Source organism: Tasmannia lanceolata, unplaced genomic scaffold (genome assembly GCF_043159265.1).
Source record: "Tasmannia lanceolata isolate RefF3 unplaced genomic scaffold, GAP_Taslan_0.1 ptg000001l, whole genome shotgun sequence".
NCBI lineage: Eukaryota > Viridiplantae > Streptophyta > Magnoliopsida > Canellales > Winteraceae > Tasmannia > Tasmannia lanceolata.
The window spans coordinates 5,812,094-5,830,024 of NW_027518678.1; positions in this window are offsets into that span (position 1 = coordinate 5,812,094).

The following is a 17,931-nucleotide window of genomic DNA, read 5'->3' on the forward strand; positions in this document are numbered from 1 at the left end:
ACCTCCGATTGATTGACCATAACTCACTCAATTCAACTCGTAATTCATTGAAATTTATTCCATTTCGAAGGAAACGAAGTGTAGTATATAACGAAAGAAACGGAGATGAAAAACTCCAAGTATTTTGAGAGTTATGATGGAAATAGTTAGACTCGCGCTTTGGTATAGCAATTTACTGACCTACCTCCGATTGATTGACCATAACTCACTCAATTCAACTCGTAATTCATTGAAATTTATTCCATTTCGAAGGAAACGAAGTGTAGTATATAACGAAAGAAACGGAGATGAAAAACTCCAAGTATTTTGAGAGTTATGATGGAAATAGTTAGACTCGCGCTTTGGCCTAGCAATTTACTGACCTACCTCCGATTGATTGACCATAACTCACTCAATTCAACCCGTAATTAATTGAAATTAGTTCCATTTCGAAGGAAATGAAGTGAAGTTTAAAACGAAAAAAATGGAGAAGAAAAACACCAAGTATTTTGAGAGTTATGATGGAAATAGTTAGACTCGCGCTTTGGTCTAGCAATTTACAGACATACCTCCGATTGATTGACCATAACTCACTCAATTCAACTCGTAATTCATTGAAATTTATTCCATTTCGAAGGAAACGAAGTGTAGTATATAACGAAAGAAACGGAGATGAAAAACTCCAAGTATTTTGAGAGTTATGATGGAAATAGTTAGACTCGCGCTTTGGTATAGCAATTTACTGACCTACCTCCGATTGATTGACCATAACTCACTCAATTCAACTCGTAATTCATTTAAATTAGTTCCAATTCGAAAGAAACGAAGTGTAGTTTAAAACAGAAAAAACGGTGATGAAAAACTCCAAGTATTTTAAGAGTTATGATGGAAAAAGTTAGACTCGCGCTTTGGTCCAGGAGTTTACATACCTACCTACGATTGAAAGACCATAACTCACTCAATTCAACTCCTAATTAGTTAAAATTTTTTACATTTCGAAGGAGTCGAAGTGTTGTTTGATACGGAAGAACGGAGATGAAAAACTCTAAGTATTTTGAGAGTTATGATCGAAATAGATTGACTCGCGCTTTGGTCTAGCAGTTTACATACCTACCTCCGATTGAAAGACCATAACTCACTCAATTCCACTCGTAATTCATTAAAATTTGTTCCATTTCGAAGGAGTCGAAGTGTAGTTTAAAACGAAAGAAACGGAGATGGAAAACTCCAAGTATTTTGTGAGTTATGATGGAAATAGTTAGACTCGCGCTTTGATCTAACAATATACATACCTACCTCCGATTGAAAGACCATAACTCACTCAATTCAACTCGTAATTCATTGAAATTTTTCCATTTCGAAAGAGTCGAAGTGTAGTTTAAAACAGAAGAAACGGAGATGAAAAACTTCATGTATTTTGAGAGTTATGATGGAATTAGTTAGACTCGCGGCTTAGTCTAGTAGTTTACATACCTACCTCCGTTTTAAAGACTATAACTCACTCAATTTAACTCGTAATTCATTAAAATTTGTTGCATTTCGAAAGAGTCGAAGTGTACTTTAAGACGAAAAAAACAGAGATGAAAAACTCCAAGTATTTTGAGAGTTATGATGGAAATAGTTATACTCGGGCATTAGTGTAGCAATTTACTGACCTACTTCCGATTGATTGACTATAACTCACTCAATTCAACTTGTAATTCATTGAAATTTGTTCTATTTCGAAGGAAACGAAGTGTAGTTTAAAACGGAAGAAACGGAGATGAAAAACTCAAAGTATTTTGAGAGTTATGATGGAAATAGTTAGACTCCCGCTTTGGTATAGCAATTTACTGACCTACCTCCGATTGATTGACCATAACTCACTCAATTCAACTCGTAATTCATTGAAATTAGTTCCAATTCGAAGGAAACGAAGTGTAGTTTAAAACAGAAAAAACGGTGATGAAAAACTCCAAGTATTTTGAGAGTTATGATGAAAATAGTTAAACTCGCGCTTTGGTCTAGCAGTTTACAGACCTACCTCCGATTGATTGACCATAACTCACTCAATTCAACTCGTAATTCATTGAAATGTGTTCTATTTCGAAGGAAGTAAAGTGTGGTTTAAAACGGAAGAAACGGAGATGAAAAACTACAAGTATTTTGAGAGTTATGATGGAAATAGTTAGACTCGCGCTTTGGTCTAGCAATTTACAGACATACCTCCGATTGATTGACCATAACTCACTCAATTCAACTCGTAATTCATTGAAATTTATTCCATTTCGAAGGAAACGAAGTGTAGTATATAACGAAAGAAACGGAGATGAAAAACTCCAAGTATTTTGAGAGTTATGATGGAAATAGTTAGACTCGCGCTTTGGTATAGCAATTTACTGACCTACCTCCGATTGATTGACCATAACTCACTCAATTCAACTCGTAATTCATTTAAATTAGTTCCAATTCGAAAGAAACGAAGTGTAGTTTAAAACAGAAAAAACGGTGATGAAAAACTCCAAGTATTTTAAGAGTTATGATGGAAAAAGTTAGACTCGCGCTTTGGTCCAGGAGTTTACATACCTACCTACGATTGAAAGACCATAACTCACTCAATTCAACTCCTAATTAGTTAAAATTTTTTACATTTCGAAGGAGTCGAAGTGTTGTTTGATACGGAAGAACGGAGATGAAAAACTCTAAGTATTTTGAGAGTTATGATCGAAATAGATTGACTCGCGCTTTGGTCTAGCAGTTTACATACCTACCTCCGATTGAAAGACCATAACTCACTCAATTCCACTCGTAATTCATTAAAATTTGTTCCATTTCGAAGGAGTCGAAGTGTAGTTTAAAACGAAAGAAACGGAGATGGAAAACTCCAAGTATTTTGTGAGTTATGATGGAAATAGTTAGACTCGCGCTTTGATCTAACAATATACATACCTACCTCCGATTGAAAGACCATAACTCACTCAATTCAACTCGTAATTCATTGAAATTTTTCCATTTCGAAAGAGTCGAAGTGTAGTTTAAAACAGAAGAAACGGAGATGAAAAACTTCATGTATTTTGAGAGTTATGATGGAATTAGTTAGACTCGCGGCTTAGTCTAGTAGTTTACATACCTACCTCCGTTTTAAAGACTATAACTCACTCAATTTAACTCGTAATTCATTAAAATTTGTTCCATTTCGAAAGAGTCGAAGTGTACTTTAAGACGAAAAAAACAGAGATGAAAAACTCCAAGTATTTTGAGAGTTATGATGGAAATAGTTATACTCGGGCATTAGTGTAGCAATTTACTGACCTACTTCCGATTGATTGACTATAACTCACTCAATTCAACTTGTAATTCATTGAAATTTGTTCTATTTCGAAGGAAACGAAGTGTAGTTTAAAACGGAAGAAACGGAGATGAAAAACTCAAAGTATTTTGAGAGTTATGATGGAAATAGTTAGACTCCCGCTTTGGTATAGCAATTTACTGACCTACCTCCGATTGATTGACCATAACTCACTCAATTCAACTCGTAATTCATTGAAATTAGTTCCAATTCGAAGGAAACGAAGTGTAGTTTAAAACAGAAAAAACGGTGATGAAAAACTCCAAGTATTTTGAGAGTTATGATAAAAATAGTTAAACTCGCGCTTTGGTCTAGCAGTTTACAGACCTACCTCCGATTGATTGACCATAACTCACTCAATTCAACTCGTAATTCATTGAAATGTGTTCTATTTCGAAGGAAGCAAAGTGTGGTTTAAAACGGAAGAAACGGAGATGAAAAACTACAAGTATTTTGATAGTTATGATGGAAATAGTTAGACTCGCGCTTTGGTCTAGCAATTTACAGACATACCTCCGATTGATTGACCATAACTCACTCAATTCAACTCGTAATTCATTGAAATTTATTCCATTTCGAAGGAAACGAAGTGTAGTATATAACGAAAGAAACGGAGATGAAAAACTCCAAGTATTTTGAGAGTTATGATGGAAATAGTTAGACTCGCGCTTTGGTATAGCAATTTACTGACCTACCTCCGATTGATTGACCATAACTCACTCAATTCAACTCATAATTCATTTAAATTAGTTCAAATTCGAAGGAAACGAAGTGTAGTTTAAAACAGAAAAAACGGTGATGAAAAACTCCAAGTATTTTAAGAGTTATGATGAAAATAGTTAGACTCGCGCTTTGGTCTAGCAGTTTACAGACCTACCTCCGATTGATTGACCATAACTCACTCAATTCAACTCGTAATTCATTGAAATTTGTTCCACTTCGACGGAGTCGAAGTTTTGTTTAAAACCAAAGAAACGGAGATGAAAAATTCTAAGTATTTTGAGAGTTATGATGGAAATAGTTAGACTCGCGCTTTGGTCTAGCAATTTACTGACCTACGTCCGATTGATTGGCCATAACTCACTCAATTCAACTCGTAATTCATTGAAATTTGTTCCATTTCGAAGGAGTCGAAGTGTAATTTAAAATTAAAGAAACGTAGATGAAAAACTCCAAGTATTTTGAGAGTTATGATAGAAAAAGTTAGACTCGCGCTTTGGTCTAGCAGTTTACATACCTACCTCCGATTGAAAGACCATAACTCACTCAATTCAACTCCTAATTAATTAAAATTTGTTCCATTTCGAAGGAGTCGAAGTGTAGTTTGATACGGAAGAACGGAGATGAAAAACTCTAAGTATTTTGAGAGTTATGATCGAAATAGATTGACTCGCGCTTTGGTCTAGCAGTTTACATACCTACCTCCGATTGAAAGACCATAACTCACTCAATTCCACTCGTAATTCATTAAAATTTGTTCCATTTCGAAGGAGTCGAAGTGTAGTTTAAAACGAAAGAAACGGAGATGGAAAACTCCAAGTATTTTGTGAGTTATGATGGAAGTAGTTAGACTCGCACTTTGGTCTAGCAATTTACTGACCTACCTCCGATTGATTGACCATAACTCACTCAATTCAACCCGTAATTAATTGAAATTAGTTCCATTTCGAAGGAAATGAAGTGAAGTTTAAAAAGAAAAAAACGGAGAAGAAAAACTCCAAGTATTTTGAGAGTTATGATGGAAATAGTTAGACTCGCGCTTTGGTATAGCAATTTACTGACCTACCTCCGATTGATTGACCATAATTCACTCAATTCAACTCGTAATTCATTGCATTAGTTCAAATTCGAAGGAAACGAAGTGTAGTTTAAAATAGAAAAAACGGTGATGAAAAACTCCAAGTATTTTGAGAGTTATGATGAAAATAGTTAGACTCGCGCTTTGGTCTAGCAGTTTACAGACCTACCTCCGATTGATTGACATAACTCACTCAATTCAACTCGTAATTCATTGAAATTTGTTCTATTTCGAAGGAAACGAAGTGTAGTTTAAAACGAAAGAAACGGAGATGAAAAACTCCAAGTATTTTGAAAGTTATGATGGAAATAGTTAGACTCGCGCTTTGGTCTAGCAATTTACAGACATACCTCCGATTGATTGACCATAACTCACTCAATTCAACTCGTAATTCATTGAAATTTATTCTATTTTGAAGGAAACGAAGTGTAGTATATAACGAAAGAAACGGAGATGAAAAACTTCAAGTATTTTGAGAGTTATGATGGAAATAGTTGGACTCGCGCTTTGGTATAGCAATTTACTGACCTACCTCCGATTGATTGACCATAACTCACTAAATTCAACTCGTAATTCATTGAAATTTATTCCATTTCGGAGGAAACGAAGTGTAGTATATAACGAAAGAAACGGAGATGAAAAACTCCAAGTATTTTGAGAGTTATGATGGAAATAGTTAGACTCGCGCTTTGGCCTAGCAATTTACTGACCTACCTCCGATTGATTGACCATAACTCACTCAATTCAACCCGTAATTAATTGAAATTAGTTCCATTTCGAAGGAAATGAAGTGAAGTTTAAAAAGAAAAAAACGGAGAAGAAAAACTCCAAGTATTTTGAGAGTTATGATGGAAATAGTTAGACTCGCGCTTTGGTATAGCAATTTACTGACCTACCTCCGATTGATTGACCATAATTCACTCAATTCAACTCGTAATTCATTGTATTAGTTCAAATTCGAAGGAAACGAAGTGTAGTTTAAAATAGAAAAAACGGTGATGAAAAACTCCAAGTATTTTGAGAGTTTAGATGAAAATAGTTAGACTCGCGCTTTGGTCTAGCAGTTTACAGACCTACCTCCGATTGATTGACATAACTCACTCAATTCAACTCGTAATTCATTGAAATTTGTTCTATTTCGAAGGAAACGAAGTGTAGTTTAAAACGAAAGAAACGGAGATGAAAAACTCCAAGTATTTTGAGAGTTATGATGGAAATAGTTAGACTCGCGCTTTGGTCTAGCAATTTACAGACATACCTCCGATTGATTGACCATAACTCACTCAATTCAACTCGTAATTCATTGAAATTTATTCTATTTCGAAGGAAACGAAGTGTAGTATATAACGAAAGAAACGGAGATGAAAAACTCCAAGTATTTTGAGAGTTATGATGGAAATAGTTAGACTCGTGCTTTGGTATAGCAATTTACTGACCTACCTCCGATTGATTGACCATAACTCACTCAATTCAACTCGTAATTCATTTAAATTAGTTCCAATTCGAAAGAAACGAAGTGTAGTTTAAAACAGAAAAAACGGTGATGAAAAACTCCAAGTATTTTAAGAGTTATGATGGAAAAAGTTAGACTCGCGCTTTGGTCCAGGAGTTTAGATACCTACCTACGATTGAAAGACCATAACTCACTCAATTCAACTCCTAATTAATTAAAATTTGTTACATTTCGAATGAGTCGAAGTGTTGTTTGATACGGAAGAACGGAGATGAAAAACTCTAAGTATTTTGAGAGTTATGATCGAAATAGATTGACTCGCGCTTTGGTCTAGCAGTTTACATACCTACCTCCGATTGAAAGACCATAACTCACTCAATTCCACTCGTAATTCATTAAAATTTGTTCCATTTCGAAGGAGTCGAAGTGTAGTTTAAAACGAAAGAAACGGAGATGGAAAACTCCAAGTATTTTGTGAGTTATGATGGAAATAGTTAGACTCACGCTTTGGTATAGCAATTTACTGACCTACCTCCGATTGATTGACCATAACTCACTCAATTCAACTCGTAATTCATTGAAATTAGTTCCAATTCGAAGGAAACGAAGTGTAGTTTAAAACAGAAAAAACGGTGATGAAAAACTCCAAGTATTTTGAGAGTTATGATGAAAATAGTTAGACTCGCGCTTTGGTCTAGCAGTTTACAAACCTACCTCCGATTGAAAGACCATAACTCACTCAATTCCACTCGTAATTCATTAAAATTTGTTCCATTTCGAAGGAGTCGAAGTGTAGTTTAAAACGAAAGAAACGGAGATGGAAAACTCCAAGTATTTTGTGAGTTATGATGGAAATAGTTAGACTCGCGCTTTGATCTAACAATATACATACCTACCTCCGATTGAAAGACCATAACTCACTCAATTCAACTCGTAATTCATTGAAATTTTTCCATTTCGAAAGAGTCGAAGTGTAGTTTAAAACAGAAGAAACGGAGATGAAAAACTTCAAGTATTTTGAGAGTTATGATGGAATTAGTTAGACTCGCGGCTTAGTCTAGTAGTTTACATACCTACCTCCGTTTTAAAGACTATAACTCACTCAATTTAACTCGTAATTCATTAAAATTTGTTCCATTTCGAAAGAGTCGAAGTGTACTTTAAGACGAAAAAAACAGAGATGAAAAACTCCAAGTATTTTGAGAGTTATGATGGAAATAGTTATACTCGGGCATTAGTGTAGCAATTTACTGACCTACTTCCGATTGATTGACTATAACTCACTCAATTCAACTTGTAATTCATTGAAATTTGTTCTATTTCGAAGGAAATGAAGTGTAGTTTAAAACGGAAGAAACGAAGATGAAAAACTCAAAGTATTTTGAGAGTTATGATGGAAATAGTTAGACTCCCGCTTTGGTATAGCAATTTACTGACCTACCTCCGATTGATTGACCATAACTCACTCAATTCAACTCGTAATTCATTGAAATTAGTTCCAATTCGAAGAAAACGAAGTGTAGTTTAAAACAGAAAAAACGGTGATGAAAAACTCCAAGTATTTTGAGAGTTATGATGAAAATAGTTAAACTCGCGCTTTGGTCTAGCAGTTTACAGACCTACCTCCGATTGATTGACCATAACTCACTCAATTCAACTCGTAATTCATTGAAATGTGTTCTATTTCGAAGGAAGCAAAGTGTGGTTTAAAACGGAAGAAACGGAGATGAAAAACTACAAGTATTTTGAGAGTTATGATGGAAATAGTTAGACTCGCGCTTTGGTCTAGCAATTTACAGACATACCTCCGATTGATTGACCATAACTCACTCAATTCAACTCGTAATTCATTGAAATTTATTCCATTTCGAAGGAAACGAAGTGTAGTATATAACGAAAGAAACGGAGATGAAAAACTCCAAGTATTTTGAGAGTTATGATGGAAATAGTTAGACTCGCGCTTTGGTATAGCAATTTACTGACCTACCTCCGATTGATTGACCATAACTCACTCAATTCAACTCGTAATTCATTGAAATTTATTCCATTTCGAAGGAAACGAAGTGTAGTATATAACGAAAGAAACGGAGATGAAAAACTCCAAGTATTTTGAGAGTTATGATGGAAATAGTTAGACTCGCGCTTTGGTATAGCAATTTACTGACCTACCTCCGATTGATTGACCATAACTCACTCAATTCAACTCGTAATTCATTGAAATTTATTCCATTTCGAAGGAAACGAAGTGTAGTATATAACGAAAGAAACGGAGATGAAAAACTCCAAGTATTTTGAGAGTTATGATGGAAATAGTTAGACTCGCGCTTTGGTATAGCAATTTACTGACCTACCTCCGATTGATTGACCATAACTCACTCAATTCAACTCGTAATTCATTTAAATTAGTTCCAATTCGAAAGAAACGAAGTGTAGTTTAAAACAGAAAAAACGGTGATGAAAAACTCCAAGTATTTTAAGAGTTATGATGGAAAAAGTTAGACTCGCGCTTTGGTCCAGGAGTTTAGATACCTACCTACGATTGAAAGACCATAACTCACTCAATTCAACTCCTAATTAATTAAAATTTGTTACATTTCGAATGAGTCGAAGTGTTGTTTGATACGGAAGAACGGAGATGAAAAACTCTAAGTATTTTGAGAGTTATGATCGAAATAGATTGACTCGCGCTTTGGTCTAGCAGTTTACATACCTACCTCCGATTGAAAGACCATAACTCACTCAATTCCACTCGTAATTCATTAAAATTTGTTCCATTTCGAAGGAGTCGAAGTGTAGTTTAAAACGAAAGAAACGGAGATGGAAAACTCCAAGTATTTTGTGAGTTATGATGGAAATAGTTAGACTCGCGCTTTGATCTAACAATATACATACCTACCTCCGATTGAAAGACCATAACTCACTCAATTCAACTCGTAATTCATTGAAATTTTTCCATTTCGAAAGAGTCGAAGTGTAGTTTAAAACAGAAGAAACGGAGATGAAAAACTTCAAGTATTTTGAGAGTTATGATGGAATTAGTTAGACTCGCGGCTTAGTCTAGTAGTTTACATACCTACCTCCGTTTTAAAGACTATAACTCACTCAATTTAACTCGTAATTCATTAAAATTTGTTCCATTTCGAAAGAGTCGAAGTGTACTTTAAGACGAAAAAAACAGAGATGAAAAACTCCAAGTATTTTGAGAGTTATGATGGAAATAGTTATACTCGGGCATTAGTGTAGCAATTTACTGACCTACTTCCGATTGATTGACTATAACTCACTCAATTCAACTTGTAATTCATTGAAATTTGTTCTATTTCGAAGGAAATGAAGTGTAGTTTAAAACGGAAGAAACGAAGATGAAAAACTCAAAGTATTTTGAGAGTTATGATGGAAATAGTTAGACTCCCGCTTTGGTATAGCAATTTACTGACCTACCTCCGATTGATTGACCATAACTCACTCAATTCAACTCGTAATTCATTGAAATTAGTTCCAATTCGAAGAAAACGAAGTGTAGTTTAAAACAGAAAAAACGGTGATGAAAAACTCCAAGTATTTTGAGAGTTATGATGAAAATAGTTAAACTCGCGCTTTGGTCTAGCAGTTTACAGACCTACCTCCGATTGATTGACCATAACTCACTCAATTCAACTCGTAATTCATTGAAATGTGTTCTATTTCGAAGGAAGCAAAGTGTGGTTTAAAACGGAAGAAACGGAGATGAAAAACTACAAGTATTTTGAGAGTTATGATGTAAATAGTTAGACTCGCGCTTTGGTCTAGCAATTTACAGACATACCTCCGATTGATTGACCATAACTCACTCAATTCAACTCGTAATTCATTGAAATTTATTCCATTTCGAAGGAAACGAAGTGTAGTATATAACGAAAGAAACGGAGATGAAAAACTCCAAGTATTTTGAGAGTTATGATGGAAATAGTTAGACTCGCGCTTTGGTATAGCAATTTACTGACCTACCTCCGATTGATTGACCATAACTCACTCAATTCAACTCGTAATTCATTTAAATTAGTTCCAATTCGAAGGAAACGAAGTGTAGTTTAAAACAGAAAAAACGGTGATGAAAAACTCCAAGTATTTTAAGAGTTATGATGAAAATAGTTAGACTCGCGCTTTGGTCTAGCAGTTTACAGACCTACCTCCGATTGATTGACCATAACTCACTCAATTCAACTCGTAATTCATTGAAATTTGTTCCACTTCGACGGAGTCGAAGTTTTGTTTAAAACCAAAGAAACGGAGATGAAAAATTCTAAGTATTTTGAGAGTTATGATGGAAATAGTTAGACTCGCGCTTTGGTCTAGCAATTTACTGACCTACGTCCGATTGATTGGCCATAACTCACTCAATTCAACTCGTAATTCATTGAAATTTGTTCCATTTCGAAGGAGTCGAAGTGTAATTTAAAATTAAAGAAACGTAGATGAAAAACTCCAAGTATTTTGAGAGTTATGATAGAAAAAGTTAGACTCGCGCTTTGGTCTAGCAGTTTACATACCTACCTCCGATTGAAAGACGATAACTCACTCAATTCAACTCCTAATTAATTAAAATTTGTTCCATTTCGAAGGAGTCGAAGTGTAGTTTGATACGGAAGAACGGAGATGAAAAACTCTAAGTATTTTGAGAGTTATGATCGAAATAGATTGACTCGCGCTTTGGTCTAGCAGTTTACATACCTACCTCCGATTGAAAGACCATAACTCACTCAATTCCACTCGTAATTCATTAAAATTTGTTCCATTTCGAAGGAGTCGAAGTGTAGTTTAAAACGAAAGAAACGGAGATGGAAAACTCCAAGTATTTTGAGAGTTATGATGAAAATAGTTAAACTCGCGCTTTGGTCTAGCAGTTTACAGACCTACCTCCGATTGATTGACCATAACTCACTCAATTCAACTCGTAATTCATTGAAATGTGTTCTATTTCGAAGGACGCAAAGTGTGGTTTAAAACGGAAGAAACGGAGAAGAAAAACTCCAAGTATTTTGAGAGTTATGATGGAAATAGTTAGACTCGCGCTTTGGTATAGCAATTTACTGACCTACCTCCGATTGATTGACCATAATTCACTAAATTCAACTCGTAATTCATTGCATTAGTTCAAATTCGAAGGAAACGAAGTGTAGTTTAAAATAGAAAAAACGGTGATGAAAAACTCCAAGTATTTTTAGAGTTATGATGAAAATAGTTAGACTCGCGCTTTGGTCTAGCAGTTTACAGACCTACCTTCGATTGATTGACATAACTCACTCAATTCAACTCGTAATTCATTGAAATTTGTTCTATTTCGAAGGAAACGAAGTGTAGTTTAAAACGAAAGAAACGGAGATGAAAAACTCCAAGTATTTTGAGAGTTATGATGGAAATAGTTAGACTCGCGCTTTGGTCTTGCAATTTACAGACATACCTCCGATTGATTGACCATAACTCACTCAATTCAACTCGTAATTCATTGAAATTTATTCTATTTCAAAGGAAACGAAGTGTAGTATATAACGAAAGAAACGGAGATGAAAAACTCCAAGTATTTTGAGAGTTATGATGGAAATAGTTAGACTCGCGCTTTGGTATAGCAATTTACTGACCTACCTCCGATTGATTGACCATAACTCACTCAATTCAACTCGTAATTCATTGAAATTTATTCCATTTCGAAGGAAACGAAGTGTAGTATATAACGAAAGAAACGGAGATGAAAAACTCCAAGTATTTTGAGAGTTATGATGGAAATAGTTAGACTCGCGCTTTGGCCTAGCAATTTACTGACCTACCTCCGATTGATTGACCATAACTCACTCAATTCAACCCGTAATTAATTGAAATTAGTTCCATTTCGAAGGAAATGAAGTGAAGTTTAAAACGAAAAAAACGGAGAAGAAAAACACCAAGTATTTTGAGAGTTATGATGGAAATAGTTAGACTCGCGCTTTGGTCTAGCAATTTACTGACCTACCTCCGATTGATTGACCATAACTCACTCAATTCAACTCGTAATTTATTGAAATTAGTTCAAATTCGAAGGAAACGAAGTTGAGTTTAAAACAGAAAAAAAGGAGATGAAAAACTCCAAGTATTTTGAGAGTTATGATAGAAGTAGTTAGACTCGCGCTTTGGTCTAGCAATTTACTGACCTACCTCCGATTGATTGAGCATAACTCACTCAATTCAACTCGTAATTCATTAAAATTAGTTCCATTTCGAAGGAAACGAAGTGTTGTTTAAAACGGAAAAAACGGAGATGAAAAACTCCACGTATTTTGAGAGTTATGATGGAAATAGTTAGACTCGCGCTTTGGTCTAGCAATTTACTGACCTACCTACAATTGATTGACCATAACTCACTAAATTCAACTCGTAATTCATTGAAATTAGTTTCATTTCAAAGGAAACGAAGTGTAGTTTATAACGAAAGAAACGGAGATGAAAAACTCCAAGTATTTTGAGAGTTATGATAGAAGTAGTTAGACTCGCGCTTTGGTCTAGCAATTTACTGACCTACCTCCGATTGATTGACCATAACTCACTCAATTCAACCCGTAATTAATTGAAATTAGTTCCATTTCGAAGGAAATGAAGTGAAGTTTAAAACGAAAAAAACGGAGAAGAAAAACTCCAAGTATTTTGAGAGTTATGATGGAAATAGTTAGACTCGCGCTTTGGTATAGCAATTTACTGACCTACCTCCGATTGATTGACCATAACTCACTCAATTCAACTCGTAATTCATTGCATTAGTTCAAATTCGAAGGAAACGAAGTGTAGTTTAAAATAGAAAAAACGGTGATGAAAAACTCCAAGTATTTTGAGAGTTATGATGAAAATAGTTAGACTCGCGCTTTGGTCTAGCAGTTTACAGACCTACCTCCGATTGATTGACATAACTCACTCAATTCAACTCGTAATTCATTGAAATTTGTTCTATTTCGAAGGAAACGAAGTGTAGTTTAAAACGAAAGAAACGGAGATGAAAAACTCCAAGTATTTTGAGAGTTATGATGGAAATAGTTAGACTCGCGCTTTGGTCTAGCAATTTACAGACATACCTCCGATTGATTGACCATAACTCACTCAATTCAACTCGTAATTCATTGAAATTTATTCTATTTCGAAGGAAACGAAGTGTAGTATATAACGAAAGAAACGGAGATGAAAAACTCCAAGTATTTTGAGAGTTATGATGGAAATAGTTAGACTCGCGCTTTGGTATAGCAATTTATTGACCTACCTCCGATTGATTGACCATAACTCACTCAATTCAACTCGTAATTCATTGAAATTTATTCCATTTCGAAGGAAACGAAGTGTAGTATATAACGAAAGAAACGGAGATGAAAAACTCCAAGTATTTTGAGAGTTATGATGGAAATAGTTAGACTCGCGCTTTGGCCTAGCAATTTACTGACCTACCTCCGATTGATTGACCATAACTCACTCAATTCAACCCGTAATTAATTGAAATTAGTTCCATTTCGAAGGAAATGAAGTGAAGTTTAAAACGAAAAAAACGGAGAAGAAAAACACCAAGTATTTTGAGAGTTATGATGGAAATAGTTAGACTCGCGCTTTGGTCTAGCAATTTACTGACCTACCTCCGATTGATTGACCATAACTCACTCAATTCAACTCGTAATTCATTGAAATTAGTTCAAATTCGAAGGAAACGAAGTGGAGTTTAAAACAGAAAAAACGGAGATGAAAAACTCCAAGTATTTTGAGAGTTATGATAGAAGTAGTTAGACTCGCGCTTTGGTCTAGCAATTTACTGACCTACCTCCGATTGATTGAGCATAACTCACTCAATTCAACTCGTACTTCATTAAAATTAGTTCCATTTCGAAGGAAACGAAGTGTTGTTTAAAACGGAAAAAACGGAGATGAAAAACTCCACGTATTTTGAGAGTTATGATGGAAATAGTTAGACTCGCGCTTTGGTCTAGCAATTTACTGACCTACCTACGATTGATTGACCATAACTCACTAAATTCAACTCGTAATTCATTGAAATTAGTTTCATTTCAAAGGAAACGAAGTGTAGTTTATAACGAAAGAAACGGAGATGAAAAACTCCAAGTATTTTGAGAGTTATGATAGAAGTAGTTAGACTCGCGCTTTGGTCTAGCAATTTACTGACCTACCTCCGATTGATTGACCATAACTCACTCAATTCAACCCGTAATTGATTGAAATTAGTTCCATTTCGAAGGAAATGAAGTGAAGTTTAAAACGAAAAAAACGGAGAAGAAAAACTCCAAGAATTTTGAGAGTTATGATGGAAATAGTTAGACTCGCGCTTTGGTATAGCAATTTACTGACCTACCTCCGATTGATTGACCATAACTCACTCAATTCAACTCGTAATTCATTGCATTAGTTCAAATTCGAAGGAAACGAAGTGTAGTTTAAAATAGAAAAAACGGTGATGAAAAACTCCAAGTATTTTGAGAGTTATGATGAAAATAGTTAGACTCGCGCTTTGGTCTAGCAGTTTACAGACCTACCTCCGATTGATTGACATAACTCACTCAATTCAACTCGTAATTCATTGAAATTTGTTCTATTTCGAAGGAAACGAAGTGTAGTTTAAAACGAAAGAAACGGAGATGAAAAACTCCAAGTATTTTGAGAGTTATGATGCAAATAGTTAGACTCGCGCTTTGGTCTAGCAATTTACAGACATACCTCCGATTGATTGACCATAACTCACTCAATTCAACTCGTAATTCATTGAAATTTATTCTATTTCGAAGGAAACGAAGTGTAGTATATAACGAAAGAAACGGAGATGAAAAACTCCAAGTATTTTGAGAGTTATGATGAAAATAGTTAGACTCGCGCTTTGGTATACCAATTTACTGACCTACCTCCGATTGATTGACCATAACTCACTCAATTCAACTCGTAATTCATTGAAATTTATTCCATTTCGAAGGAAACGAAGTGTAGTATATAACGAAAGAAACGGAGATGAAAAACTCCAAGTATTTTGAGAGTTATGATGGAAATAGTTAGACTCGCGCTTTGGTATAGCAATTTACTGACCTATCTCCGATTGATTGACCATAACTTACTCAATTCAACTCGTAATTCATTGAAATTTGATCCAATTCGAATGAAACGAAGTGTAGTTTAAAACAGAAAAAACGGTGATGAAAAACTCCAAGTATTTTGAGAGTTATGATGAAAATAGTTAGACTCGCGCTTTGGTCTAGCAGTTTACAGACCTACCTCCGTTTGAAAGACCATAACTCACTCAATTACACTCGTAATTCATTAAAATTTGTTCCATTTTGAAGGAGTCGAGGTGTAGTTTAAAACGAAAGAAACGGAGATGGAAAACTCCAAGTATTTTGAGAGTTATGATGGAAAAAGTTAGACTCGCGCTTTGGTCTAGCAGTTTACATACCTACCTCCGATTGAAAGACCATAACTCACTCAATTCAACTCCTAATTAATCAAAATTTGATCCATTTCGAAGGAGTCAAAGTGTAGTTTGATACGGAAGAACGGAGATAAAAAACTCTAAGTATTTTGAGAGTTATGATCGAAATAGATTGACTCGCGCTTTGGTCTAGCAGTTTACATACCTACCTCCGATTGAAAGACCATAACTCACTCAATTCCACTCGTAATTCATTAAAATTTGTTCCATTTCGAAGGAGTCGAAGTGTAGTTTAAAACGAAAGAAACGGAGATGGAAAACTCCAAGTATTTTGTGAGTTATGATGGAAATAGTTAGACTCGCGCTTTGGTCTAACAGTTTACATACTTACCTCCGATTGAAACACCATAACTCACTCAATTCAACTCGTAATTCATTGAAATTTTTTCCATTTCGAAGGAGTCGAAGTGTAGTTTAAAACAGAAGCAACGGAGATGAAAAACTTCAAGTATTTTGAGAGTTATGATGGAAATAGTTAGACTCGCGGCTTAGTCTAGCAGTTTACATACCTACCTCCGTTTGAAAGACTATAACTCACTCAATTTAACTCGTAATTCATTAAAATTTGTTCCATTTCGAAGGAGTCGAAGTGTACTTTAAAACGAAAGAAACAGAGATGAAAAACTCCAAGTATTTTGAGAGTTATTATGGAAATAGTTATACTCGCGCATTAGTGTAGCAATTTACTGACCTACCTCCGATTGATTGACTATAACTCACTCAATTTAACTCGTAATTCATTGAAATTTGTTCTATTTCGAAGGAAACGAAGTGTAGTTTAAAACGGAAGAAACGGAGATGAAAAACTCCAAGTATTTTGAGAGTTATGATGGAAATAGTTAGACTCGCACTTTGGTCTAGCAATTTACAGACATACCTCCGATTGATTGACCATAACTCACTCAATTCAACTCGTAATTCATTAAAATTTATTCCATTTCGAAGGAAACGAAGTGTAGTATATAACGGAAGAAACGGAGATGAAAAACTCCAAGTATTTTGAGAGTTATGATGGAAATAGTTAGACTCGCGCTTTGGTCTAGCAATTTACTGACCTGCCTTCGATTAATTGACCATAACTCACTCAATTCAACCCGTAATTAATTGAAATTAGTTCCATTTCGAAGGAAATGAAGTGAAGTTTAAAACGAAAAAAACGGAGAAGAAAAACTCCAAGTATTTTGAGAGTTATGATGGAAATAGTTAGACTCGCGCTTTGGTATAGCAATTTACTAACCTATCTCCGATTGATTGACCATAACTCACTCAATTCAACTCGTAATTCATTGAAATTAGTTCCAATTCGAAGGAAACGAAGTGTAGTTTAAAACAGAAAAAACGGTTATGAAAAACTCCAAGTATTTTGAGAGTTATGATGAAAATAGTTAGACTCGCGCTTTGGTCTAGCAGTTTACAGACCTACCTCCGATTGATTGACCATAACTCACTCAATTCAACTCGTAATTCATTGAAATTTGTTCCACTTCGACGGAGTCGAAGTGTAGTTTAAAACGAAAGAAACGGAGATGAAAAACTCTAAGTATTTTGAGAGTTACGATGGAAATAGTTAGACTCGCGCTTTGGTCTAGCAATTTACTGACCTACGTCCGATTGATTGGCCATAACTCACTCAATTCAACTCGTAATTCATTGAAATTTGTTCCATTTCGAAGGAGTCGAAGTGTAATTTAAAATTAAAGAAACGTGATGAAAAACTCCAATTATTTTGAGAGTTATGATGGAAAAAGTTAGACTCGCGCTTTGGTCTAGCAGTTTACATACCTACCTCCGTTTGAAAGACCATAACTCACTCAATTACACTCGTAATTCATTAAAATTTGTTCCATTTCGAAGGAGTCAAAGTGTAGTTTAAAACGAAAGAAACGGAGATGAAAAACTCC